At 43.7% G+C, this 12,877-nt stretch overlaps 2 non-coding genes across 2 annotated transcripts; both read left to right on the top strand.

Moving 5' to 3' along the window:
• Positions 1-136: 136 nt before the first annotated feature.
• Positions 137-252, top strand: LOC112224817. Its single transcript, XR_002949498.1, has one exon. It is a non-coding gene; the product is annotated as a U5 spliceosomal RNA (small nuclear RNA).
• A 3,661-nt stretch (positions 253-3,913) lies between these two features.
• Positions 3,914-4,027, top strand: LOC112224818. The gene has a single exon (XR_002949499.1). It is a non-coding gene; the product is annotated as a U5 spliceosomal RNA (small nuclear RNA).
• Positions 4,028-12,877: the final 8,850 nt, after the last annotated feature.

Below are 12,877 nucleotides of genomic sequence, written 5' to 3' on the forward strand. Positions count from 1 at the left end.
TTCTGCGATGCATTCTTATGGCTGGACACATTGAACAGGGCACGAAATTTGGTTCTGGGTCCCGAGATTAGTTTTACCGCTATAGGGAATGTCATGTTCTTGAAAGCCTTCCCAAATTTACTTTTTTAAATGTAGTACACTCTGGTTTCTCTTCAGATCGCATAAATCTTTCGCCTTTTACTAAAGATTTCCGTGGAGAGGAACATTATGAGTATCAACTAATTTTTTGATGCCCTGCTTTACGGCGGGGCTTCCTTTCATTGTGAATGAAAACGGAGAAGTTTTTTTTGTGTGTGTGTATTTATGTATTTCAGGTTGTTGTTTTCAAATGTCTGGATGATTGTCACCTATATCTATTTCAGTTGTTCTTAACTCTCGACTGAGACAACCTGGCCCGATTTGGGTTCCAAGGCAAAACCAGTTGAGATTCGGGGCTGGCTCTTGCGTATTTGGTGGCCCTAAACACATTTTTTTTAGTGGCCCCCCCTCTTCATGGCAAGAAAAATGTACGTTTTAAAGTTAATTTCCTGCAATTCTACAATTTTTTTGCCATGGGGCATAGTAAACATGACGCCCCAAGAATGCATATGCAAGGTCAAAATGACACGATTAATGGTAACATCTGTGTTTTCTTTATATGTGTCTAAAATATTATCAATTTTGAGGAACATAAATATATTTAGTGATGATTTGGATCTTTCAGTAATAATTTTATTGTTTTAAATCTTTTCTCTGTATATATCAATGATGTTGCTCTTGCTGCGGGCGATTCCCTGATCCACCTCTACGCAGACGACACCATTCTATATACTTCCGGCCCGTCCTTGGACACTGTGCTATCTAACCTCCAAACAAGCTTCAATGCCATACAACACTCCTTCCGTGGCCTCCAACTGCTCTTAAACGCTAGTAAAACCAAATGCATGCTTTTCAACCGTTCGCTGCCTGCACCCGCATGCCTGACCAGCATCACCACCCTGGATGGTTCCGACCTTGAATATGTGGACATCTATAAGTACCTAGGTGTCTGGCTAGACTGTAAACTCTCCTTCCAGACTCATATCAAACATCTCCAATCGAAAATCAAATCAAGAGTCGGCTTTCTATTCCGCAACAAAGCCTCCTTCACTCACGCCGCCAAACTTACCCTAGTAAAACTGACTATCCTACCGATCCTCGACTTCGGCGATGTCATCTACCAAATTGCTTCCAACACTCTACTCAGCAAACTGGATGCAGTTAATCACAGTGCCATCCGTTTTGTCACTAAAGCACCTTATACCACCCACCACTGCGACCTGTATGCTCTAGTCGGCTGGCCCTCGCTACATATTCGTCGCCAGACCCACTGGCTCCAGGTAATCTACAAGTCCATGCTAGGTAAAGCTCCGCCTAATCTCAGTTCACTGGTCACGATGGCAACACCCACCCGTAACACGCGCTCCAGCAGGTGTATCTCACTGATCATCCCTAAAGCCAACACCTCATTTGGCCGCCTTTCTTTCCAGTTCTCTGCTGCCTGTGACTGGAACGAATTGCAAAAATCGCTGAAGTTGGAGACTTTTATCTCCCTCACCAACTTCAAACATCTGCTATCTGAGCAGCTAACCGATCGCTGCCGCTGTTCATAGTCTATCGGTAAATAGCCCACCCATTTTTACCTACCTCATCCCCATACTGTTTTTATTTATTTTATTTTCTGCTATTTTGCACACCAATATCTCTACCTGTACATGACCATCTGATCATTTATCACTCCAGTGTTAATCTGCAAAATTGTAATTATTTGCCTACCTCCTCATGCCTTTTGCACACAATGTATATAGACTCTCCTTTTTTTCTACTGTATTATTGACTTGTTTATTGTTTACTCCATGTGTAACTCTGTGTTGTCTGTTCACACTGCTATGCTTTATCTTGGCCAGGTCGCAGTTGCAAATGAGAACTTGTTCTCAACTAACCTACCTGGTTAAATAAAGGTGAAATAAAAAATAAATTAAAAAAATGTTTTTAGTAGCTCTTCAAAAGTTTGATACACATTTCAATGATGACATGAAAATTCATAAGGGCTTTTGAAAATATTTGCATATTTTTCTTACAGTCAAAGTTTCACATTCAACCTTTTTGTGTGAAAAACAAAATAAATCCACTCTAAACATGTTTTGTAATATTTCAAAACATTTATTTAAAAATACAAAGTTCATCAATATAAACGACAACAATTGTGAACGCTTGGGAAGAACTGGCACCTCTTCTGGCCCTGGCTGCTCTGAATGGTGAGGGCATGGCTCTTGTTCATCACTCCACATGTTTCCATTGCCTCAGTGATGACCTTTGGTAGGTTGCAACAGGCTTCCATGTGCCTCTGCATGTGTGGGATCACAAGCTCTTTAAGCAGCTCCTTGATGAACATCCGTTGGATGCTGTTCACACCCCCCATGAAGTTGGGGTTGGCAACATCCAGCAGCTTGTACCGCAGCACCATTGGCTACCTCCTTGTCTGGCGTTTGCATGTGTAATTACGCACCATCTGATCCATAATGTCCACTACTCCTTTTGTGCAGTAATAGTATTGGATCATCTCTGGCTTCTTCTTCGCACTGGCCTCATCCGCCACTTTGCCGTCATGCAGGGTGCTCAGGAGGACAACAGCCTTTCGCTGCTTCGGCACATAACTCACCATGGCCAAATTGGCATTAAAACCAAACTCAGAGCTATGCACCTTTCTGAACTTGGATGGCATCATAATTGGTGGTATGTCCAGCTTTTTTTGGCGAAGAGTCCCCACAATTGTCAAGTTATTTTCAAAGAGGTACTCTGTCAAAAAGACACTAGTAAAGAAGTTGTCCATTGTGATGTTGCAACCTGTGATTCAAAACAAACAATTGGTCAATTTACTTTAATTACACAATTATACATTTGGAATTTTTATTCTAGCATTTTTTGTAATAATACAATGTCTTACAATATTGATGAACAGGTGAAGTATGCTCTCTAAGTATTATTGCAATACCTCTCTGACTTTTAAAAATGTTTTCTAGCGTGTATTTTAAAATGATATTTTCATCTAATTTCACTGCACCACTTTCAGACAACACTCTCTCCAAGGTTCTTCTGAACCTCCTCTCATGGCTGTCTGCCTGTGTAGACTATGCCATCAATGGCATAGGGGACTCTTGCATCACATAGCCAGAAGATCTTTATGTCATATTTGGCAGGCTTGCTGGGCATGTACTGTGTGAACCTGCTTCTGCCCCGGAACGGCACATCCTGCTCATCCACTGTGCCGCAGTCGCTAGGGATGAACCTTTCCACTACAGTTTGCTAGGAAAAGTTCCCACACATACCTGAAGGCTGACAGGGGGTCTGTTGCCTTTCTGAACCCTCTGGTCCTTTTGTTATCAAGCCTCCGGGGAGTGACAGATATCCTCATACAGTTGAATTCGGAAGTTTACAGACACCTTAGCCAAATACATTTAAACTCAGTTTTTCCCACTTCCTGACATTTATTTCTGTAATTTTGTACATTGCCATTTTTCTCTTTCGAACTGAAGCTGTTTTTAAATTATTATTCATGGTTGATTCCAGAACCTCTGACACGCTCTAATGTAATGTAAGGCGAAATCAGCACAAGAGTGCCACCTACCGACAGGTTTTGCTAGTGCAAATTATTCTGCGCGTGCGTATGAAGTTACCCATCATGCACCACACGTAAAACAATGTTATTTCTTTACTATCATATGTTAAAACAGGAATATATTTATACTATCCTTATACTCTGCAATGCATGGTTATGACTGGACACGTTGAACAGGGCACGATATTTGGTTCGGTGTGCCGATATTAATATTATCGCTATAGGGAATGTCATGTCCGTGAATCCCTGTCCAGTTTAACTTTTTCTAAAGCTAGTACACTCTGGTTTCTCTTCAGATCGCATAAATCTTTCGCCTTTTACTAAAGATTTCCGTGGAGAGGAACATTATGAGTATCAACTAATTTTTGATGCCCTGCTTTACTGCGGGGCTTCCTTACATTGTGAAAGAAAGCTATTGACGTTATATTTATTCCACGTGGTGTCATTTCCAAAATGTCTGGGTCCCAAGTAGTAATGGGTATTCCTGCTTTTTTCAGTGAACCTGTTTTTTCTGCACAGCTCATCAAACGGGTCTTTAAAAAAATACATGTTTTGTATTTTTTCAAGTCAAACAGTTTGCGATAGTTTGACTATGATTGGTGTTAAAACAATTCTAATTCAATTATTAAGTGAAATCATACTCTAACTTAACCACAATGTATTTAAAAATGCATTGGTTTGTTATGAAAAATAATACAATTAAACATTTGCATTTAAAGTATAACTTTTTAATGTATATAGACAAAGTGCATATAAATCTAACAATTCAAAAGGGATTACAATCTGACCAACAAAATAGAATATTGCACCATATCAAAGAAAAATAAATAACAATTTGCAAATCTGAAGCATCCCACAAATTGAAATAAATGTAAAAAAGAAGGATGCTATTACACATGTGCATTTAAAGTATAATATAACTTAATTGTAGCACCATGTCAAAGAAAAATAAATAACAATCTGCAATACTGCAGCATCCCACTTAAACCATTAAACTGGTCCCTCTTTTGTCTCTCTTCTTTATTGCCGTGTTATAACAAGCAGCACACACAGCAATACTGACCCTATTTTGCTTTTATGAGAGATTTGCATTCAGAACTGCAAGCTGCCTCACTTTCGAGGGGCTGATGAGGTTTCTTCTCTCAATAATTATTTGTCCCGTTTCGAGAAGATCCTCTCAGAGGGAACGGATGTGGCCACTATGCAGTCTCCTTGTCATGACTTTAGGAAGCCGTGGGTACAGAGGCCTTGTTCTTCCACCAGTTCACAGGATCTGCAGATCTTTGGAGGGGCTCCTTCTCATAGGATCAGACCTCCATTATGGCATCTGCTGAGGGATTCCTTCGTGCTGCATCCCCAGTTGCTCTCTCGTCAAACAGTAGATGTTTCTGACACTACTGCTGGTGCTTCTGCTCCATCAGATCCCTCTTCTTCCTGTTGCCCTGGTGCCTGAGCCAGCTGACTGTTGGGGCTGTCCCTCCCTGCTGCTGAGGTTATTCTTTGAAGAGCCTCATCAATCGCTCTGGCATCACTGAAGGCTAACTTCTTAAACCTGGGGTCAAGTGCAGCGGTTTCTGATAGCACCTGATTATATTCCATTCTGTGGAACTTTCTGTTCATTGATGAACATAGGGTGTCCATCAACTCTGTCACAAGTCCTGTCACATTTGCTTCTCTCTGGCGGCTAGCTGTGATTCGCTGCAGACTCTTACACGGGATTATAATACTGGATTAAATAATGTAGTAATAACTGCTTACTGTACCTCTCTCCACTGATCTCCACAGTGACCTGCTCAAAGGGTTCCAGGACTCTGCACATCTCCTCCACCACCTCCCATTCCTCTTGGGTCAGAGCATCAACAGGTGTATTGACAGGATAGAGATGATGGCATCGTTTGACTCAAGAAACCGCTTCAACATATAAAATGTTGAATTCCACCTTGTAGTGCAGTCTTGTTCAGGCCTCAGCTCAGGACTTTAGTTTTTCAGCACCTACTGTGCTCCTGTGGAAGTATTCCACAGCTGCTTTCACTTTGTCCACAGTGGGCTTCATCACCTTCAGAACATCTCTTACAATCAGGTTGATTGTGTGGGCAATACATGGATGATGGGTCCATTTAAAAATGTTCATGGCTTTGGTTATGTTAGCTGCATTGTCGCTAAAACAACAGACCACTTTTCCATCTACTTACCATTCTCTGGCCACTCTCAACAGTTCCTCTGCCAAGTTCTCTGAGGTGTGTCTGTCGCTGAACTCAAAGCAGTCCAGAAGACACCTAGACATCGAAAAATCTTCAATGAAGTGACATGTTACCAACATGTAAGAAGTGGTTACCCTTGATGTCCAGCAGTCAGTATTAAGGCAAACTGCAGTAGCTTTCTGGACTCTTTCCCGCACTGAAGCCTGTGTGCTCTCGTACAGTTGTGGAATAAGTGATTTTGAAAGGGTTTTCCGGTTTGGAATTGTGTACATTGGATTTAGACTATTGCTATAATTTCTAAAACCTACATGATCGAAAATGGCTGGAAATCAGTGGCAATCATTTTAGCAGATGCAATATCAATTTGGCCTTGTTTTGCTACAGACATAGACTTTGGCATAAACTGGTCCATAGAAGACTGCGTTGTTGTGGGTCACGGAGTAGGCCTACTTGACTGAGTGGATATATCTCCACATGTGGAGGTGCTGGCTCCACCACTATCACTAGCAGACCTACTTGACTGAGTGGATACATCTCCACGTGTGGAGGTGCTGGCTCCACCACTATCACTAGCAGGCCTACTTGACTGAGTGGATACATCTCCACGTGTGGAGGTGCTGGCTCCACCACTATCACTAACAGGCCTACTTGACTGAGTGGATACATCTTTACGTGTGGAGGTGCTGGCTCCACCACTATCACTAGCAGACCTACTTGACAGAGTGGATACATCTCCACATTTGGAGGTGCTGGCTCCACCACTATCACTAGCAGGCCCGCTAGTTTCTCGAAGCTCCGCTACAGCTAGCTTCACAGTTGGGTGCACAGTTGGTGAAGCAAAGGGAAATTCTAAATTGATATGGGAGAATCTAAAAAAGTTAATAGGGAAAGACCATAGTAACACTGCAAAAAGACTAGAAATTATGGTGAATAACAATCTAACACAGGATGCAGTCGAAATAGCAATAGCCTTCAATTCCTACTTTATTGACTCTGTCAGGGTACTGACACAGAACCCCTCCACTGGTTTCTTGGGCTCAGTGCTAGTGAATGACACTCAACCTGTCTTCATCATAAGGGAGGTTTCTGAGTCAAAGGTGAACAAGGTGATTAGCTCACTAAAGAACTCTAAAGCCAAAGATGTGTTTGGGATGGACTCTACCTTTCTTAAAAACTACAAAGAGTCACTCATTGGCCCCATTACTAAGGTCACCAACACATCTATTGGTCTCGGTGTGTTTCCAAGGGTATGGAAGTTGGCCATAATAACGGCCATCTTTAAATCAGGCGACCCTGCTAACGTGAGTAACTACAGGCTCATTAGTATACTACCTGTGGTGTCAAAGGTTGTTGAAAAGTGTGTAGCAGAACAACTGATTGCCCACCTCAACAACAGCCCCTTCACATTACACTCCATGCAGTTTGGCTTCAGAGCGAAACACTCCACAGAAACGGCCAACTGCTTTCTTCTGGAAAATGTGAAGTCCAAGATGGACAAAGGGGGTGCTGTTGGGGCTGTGTTTCTGGACCTAAGGAAGGCTTTTGATACTGTTAACCATGAGATTCTCATCACAAAATTGTCCAAGTTCAACTTTTCCCCTGATGCCTTGAGATGGATGAAATCATACCTTGAAGGCAGAACTCAGTGTGTCAGAGTGAGCAATGAGCTGTCGCCTACTCGTAGCTATGATGTGGGCGTGCCCCAAGGGTCAATACTGGGGCCCCTCCTGTTCAGCCTGTACATTAATGATCTGCCTTCTGTCTGTATTGGGTCTGAAGTTCAAATGTATGCAGATGATACAGTGATATATGTGCATGCAAAGAGCAAACAACAAGCTGCACAAGAACCCACTACTGTAATGGTCCAGGTTACAAAGTGGCTCAGTGACTCGTGTTTGCATCTCAATGTGAAAAAAACTTTTGCATGTTGTTCACAAAGAGCGCAACAGATGCTACTGAGCCAGATGTCTGTGTCAGGGGAGAAGCTCCAGGTGGTATCCAATTTTAAGTACCTTGGCATCATACTTGATTCCAACCTCTCTTTTAAAAAGCATGTGAAAAAGGTAATTCAAATAACCAAATTCAACCTAGCTAATTTCCGATTTATACGAAATTGTTTGACTACAGAGGTAGCAAAACTGTACTTCAAATCTATGATACTCCCCCACTTAACATACTGCTTGACTAGTTGGGCCCAAGCTTGCTGTACAACATTAAAACCTATTCAGTCTGTCTACAAACAGGCTCTCAAAGTGCTTGATAGGAAGCCCAATAGCCATCATCATTGTCACATCCTTAGAAAGCATGAGCTCTTGAGTTGGGAAAATCTTGTGCAATACACCGATGCATGTCTTGTATTCAAGATCCTTAATGGCCTGGCTCCCCCTCCACTCAATATTTTTGTTAAACAGAAAACCCAGACATATGGCAGCAGATCCACAAGGTCTGCCATGAGATGTGACTGTATAGTTCCCCAAAGGAAAAGCACCTTTAGTAAATCTGCATTCTCTGTGAGAGCTTCCCATGTCTGGAATACACTGCCATCAGACACACATAACTGCACCACATATCACACTTTCACAAAATGCTTGAAGACATGGCTAAAGGTCAATCAGATTTGTGAACATGGTCCCTAGCTGTGTGTTGCCGCTCTCCATGTTGTCTGTTGTCTGTAGCTTGTGAGGTGTGGAAACACTTTGTTGCTTTTATGAATTTTGTCTTGCTGCTTTTTGTTCTATGTTGCTCTGTCTGTATGCTACGTCTTGCTTGTCCTATGTTGCTATGTCTTGCTTGTTCTATGTTGCTATTGTCTATATTGTAATTGTTTTTAATAACCTGCCCAGGGACTGCCGTTGAAAATTAGCCGGCTGGCTAAAACCGGCACTTTTACTGAAACGTTGATTAATGTGCACTGTCCCTGTAAAAATAAAAATAAACTCAAACTCAAGTTCGCATATGCCGGTGTAGGTTGTGCATAGAACCGGCTTTATATGATATTTTGTTTTGGCAAATTATACACTGTAATCTAGCATTGTCTACATGATTAAAATGCATCCAAATGCCACTGTGCTTCCGACTCATTTTCCAGCTGTTGTTTTCATTTCGGTTTGGCTATTTGTTTCAAGTGTATGTGGCGGATCAGGCTTGTATGGCGCCCTGGGAGAACCCCCCCTTCAGCGCACGTAGTTGCCGCCCTGGGCGGCTGCCCATGTCGCCCGTACCTAAATCCGCTACTGATTTTTGTATTAGTCTATAAATAAATCTCTTTGCCAAAATTCGTCATCTCTTCCATGTCTTATCCACCTAGTATTTTTGAAAGTGTAAGGATAATAATTCAGCCATAGTTGTTCTGAAATGTTTATTGCTTGCCAACATTTTACTCCCTCCTCTATGTTTAATATAACACACATACATGAATTATTAATTTTGGTTGCCGTGAAGTTTGTTCTATAGAAAGTATTTGACTCTGGTAGGGGGGAGATTTTCGGCACAACACCTGTTGGCTCTAGCCCCCCAAAAATGTATTTTCCTACGAATTAAGTCGCACAAAAACGAGATGTTTTTTAGTGGCCCCCCTCTTGAAAGCAATGTACGTTTTTAATACATGTTCTGCAATTCTACAGAGAGAAATGTTTGCCGTTTTCTGCAGTCCTACATTTTTTTCTAGGAGGCAGAGATCATTTGTTGTTTTAAAGCAAATTTCCTGCATGTTAATAATTATACCTGAGTGAGAGTGACTAATGGTACAGACACACAAAGAAATCTGACTGCTGATAGGTACTTAGCACATTGGGAGGCCGTTCCTTCTCTTTCTAGAACAAACATCTCTGCTGTGTACAGACCTGGTACCGACAAACCTGACGTTTGTACTTGTAGAATCGCAATGCTCGTCAGTGGCTGAGAACTTGATTTTGAGCCAATAGGAGAGCACGAACCTCCATGTGGGGGAGTGCGATAAAAGTGACAATACAAAGGATAAGAGGAAACTTTTCGTCTGTCACAAGTTAGCACAGCTCCATGGTCATAATTATGTCTAAAAACATGCATATTTCTACAATTTCTCTTCTTAAAATCTGATTTTAAACCCAACCACACTGCTAACCATATGCCTAAACCTAACCTTAAATTAAGACCAAAAAACATGTTTTCATACATTATTACAATTTTCATCAGAATTGTTCTAGCTAACTAAAACATTAAATCTGCATCATGGGGAACTGTTTGGGGTAAAAGATGTGTGCGAGGGAACAATGGGGGACCTTTTAACATACATCGACAAGACCTTACCCAATACAGACGACCTGAAAAAAGACCTGACGAGGACAGAAATAGACCAAGGACTGAAACGTTTTAAGAGGGGTAAATCACCGGGGGAGGACGGCCTCCCCTTGGAGTTTTATCTGACCTTTTGGGATGTTTTAGCCGACGAACTTCTGACTGTTTTTACTGACTTCGAACACCTTGACAGACTACCCGACAGTTTTAGAGTGGGGATCGTGACTCTTTTATACAAGAAAAACAACAGGACGGACCTGAAAAACTGGAGACCGATTACCCTTTTAAACTTTGATTGTAAACTTTTTACCAAGGTTTTAACACTCAGAATGTCTTCTGTTTTAGGGGAGGTGATCCACCCGGACCAAACCTGTGCCGTGCCCGGAAGGAAGATCACGGACAGCCTGATACTGATCCGAGATGCCATCTGTTATGCGAGAGACAGAAACATGCGGCTTGTAGTCCTAAATTTAGATTTTGAAAAAGCCTTTGATCGGGTCTCGCACCTCTTTAAGGTGCTGCAAAAAATGGGTTTCCCGGACAGGTTTTTAGCTTGGGTGGGACTGCTGTACGGGGACATCACCAGCAAAATCCTTGTAAATGGGCAAAAAAAAAAACTGAAAAACTGGAGACCGATTACCCTTTTAAACTTTGATTGTAAACTTTTTACCAAGGTTTTAACACTCAGAATGTCTTCTGTTTTAGGGGAGGTGATCCACCCGGACCAAACCTGTGCCGTGCCCGGAAGGAAGATCACGGACAGCCTGATACTGATCCGAGATGCCATCTGTTATGCGAGAGACAGAAACATGCGGCTTGTAGTCCTAAATTTAGATTTTGAAAAAGCCTTTGATCGGGTCTCGCACCTCTTTAAGGTGCTGCAAAAAATGGGTTTCCCGGACAGGTTTTTAGCTTGGGTGGGACTGCTGTACGGGGACATCACCAGCAAAATCCTTGTAAATGGGCATCTGTCAAAAGCAGTGGGAGTACACTGCGGCGTCCGTCAGGGCTGTCCGTTATCTCCTCTTCTGTTTGTGGCCTGTATTGAACCACTGGCACAGGTCTTGAGAAGGGACCAAGGGATCAGTGGGGTGGGTATCCCGGGGAGTGGGGGGATGACCGCCAAGTGCGTCTTTTACATGGACGACGTCAACATTTTATGTACCGACCTTTTATCCGTCGACAGGACTCTGGACAGGACTGACTGGTACGGACGAGCCTCTGGGGCGAGACTGAACAGAGACAAGACAGAGGCCCAATTCTTCGGACCGTGGGCAGACCCAGACTTGACCAGACTACCTCTGACAGTTAAACTGACGGACATAAGGGTACTGGGGGTAAAGTTTGACCGGGGGGGAGGAGGGAGCGGTAACTGGAGTGGAATCCTGGGGACTGTAAGACAGAGACTGGGTTTTTGGGGACTACGACAGCTGACTTGAGGGCAAGGTTTTAATCATTAAAGCTGTGATTTTACCTGTGCTTTTATTAATCAGTTCTGTTTTTATCCCCCCTCGAAGGAGTATTTTAGACCTGGAGCGAATGCTTTTTTACTTCCTGTGGGGAGGCAAGTGGGAGAGGGGAAAGGCTTGCCTGACCTCTACTTGTTCCTGGGCAGCCGCTACACAGCGTTACACCTGACTCTTGCCACCTCCCTGGTCAACAACAAGACTCAGGCCCTCGCACGGTTCTGGCTGGGATCTTACCTCAGGACTCTGAGGCTGATCCCAGTCGACCTGCGAGCCCCAGTCTCTTTCCTGCTACCCCCGCCCTACGTCCAGCTCCAGAAGTTTTTAAGACATTTTAAACTGGAAAAAGAAACAGTCACGGTCTTAACAAAACACCGCTCTCTTCTCTCTCTTGTGCAGGATCGGGAACCAGTATGTCCAGTGCGCGGGCTCGCTATAGGTGAGCCCACAACGGTTTGGCGCAACGTGGCCCACCCTGCTCTCCTGAATCGGCATCGGGACCTGTCCTGGATGGGCGCCCACGAGATCCTCCCGGTCAGGGCCATTATGCACTCACGGGGCATGGCGAGGACATCCGCGTGCCCCCGACCAGGCTGAGGCCAAGAAGAGTCGGTGAGGCACATGCTCTGGGAGTGCAGAGCCGCCAGGGACCTGTGGAAGGAAGCAGGCCCCCTGATCACCTCGTGTCTGCCAGCAGGGGAGGACCTAACACCTCAGCTCGTGCTGTATGGGGTGGGCCGAAGGCCCATTTCATCGAAGACCTTCACCAAGCTCTGGCCCACCCTCACGTGCCTGAAGGAAGCACTGTGGTCCTCCCGTAACCTGCTGGTAGCGAAAAACGTAGAGACCACCCCCAGGCAGTGGCCATGGTAGCCACGGAAGCCCTGGGGTGGTACGAAAGGAAGGGGGCCTCGACCCCAGGCGAAGGGTCCCCACAACACCCTAGGTCCCGGCGGCCACGGCCTGACAGCGCTGCGGCGCCTAGGGCGATGCGCCTAGGGGAGGGTTCTCCTCTGGGCCCCGAAGGACGGGACGATGATCTATTCAGAAGAGCAGGATGAGGTGAGCTTGATAACGACTCACCCCGCTCCTGTACAAGGGACTGAAGACAGCTTTTTAACAAAGTGGCTTTTTAACATGTTTTTCATGTCTTAAAAATGTTTTACCTTTGTTAGATCATTAGTACACATTTTAAATGGCTTCACAGATTTGATGTTTTTACAAGGAAAGTACTTTTATTAATGGTTGTTTTCATTGGTTTTAAACATGTACTTTTTAACAAATTTAAATGTAACTTT

The sequence above is a fragment of the Oncorhynchus tshawytscha genome, linkage group LG25 (assembly GCF_018296145.1).
Source record: "Oncorhynchus tshawytscha isolate Ot180627B linkage group LG25, Otsh_v2.0, whole genome shotgun sequence".
Classification (NCBI taxonomy): domain Eukaryota; kingdom Metazoa; phylum Chordata; class Actinopteri; order Salmoniformes; family Salmonidae; genus Oncorhynchus; species Oncorhynchus tshawytscha.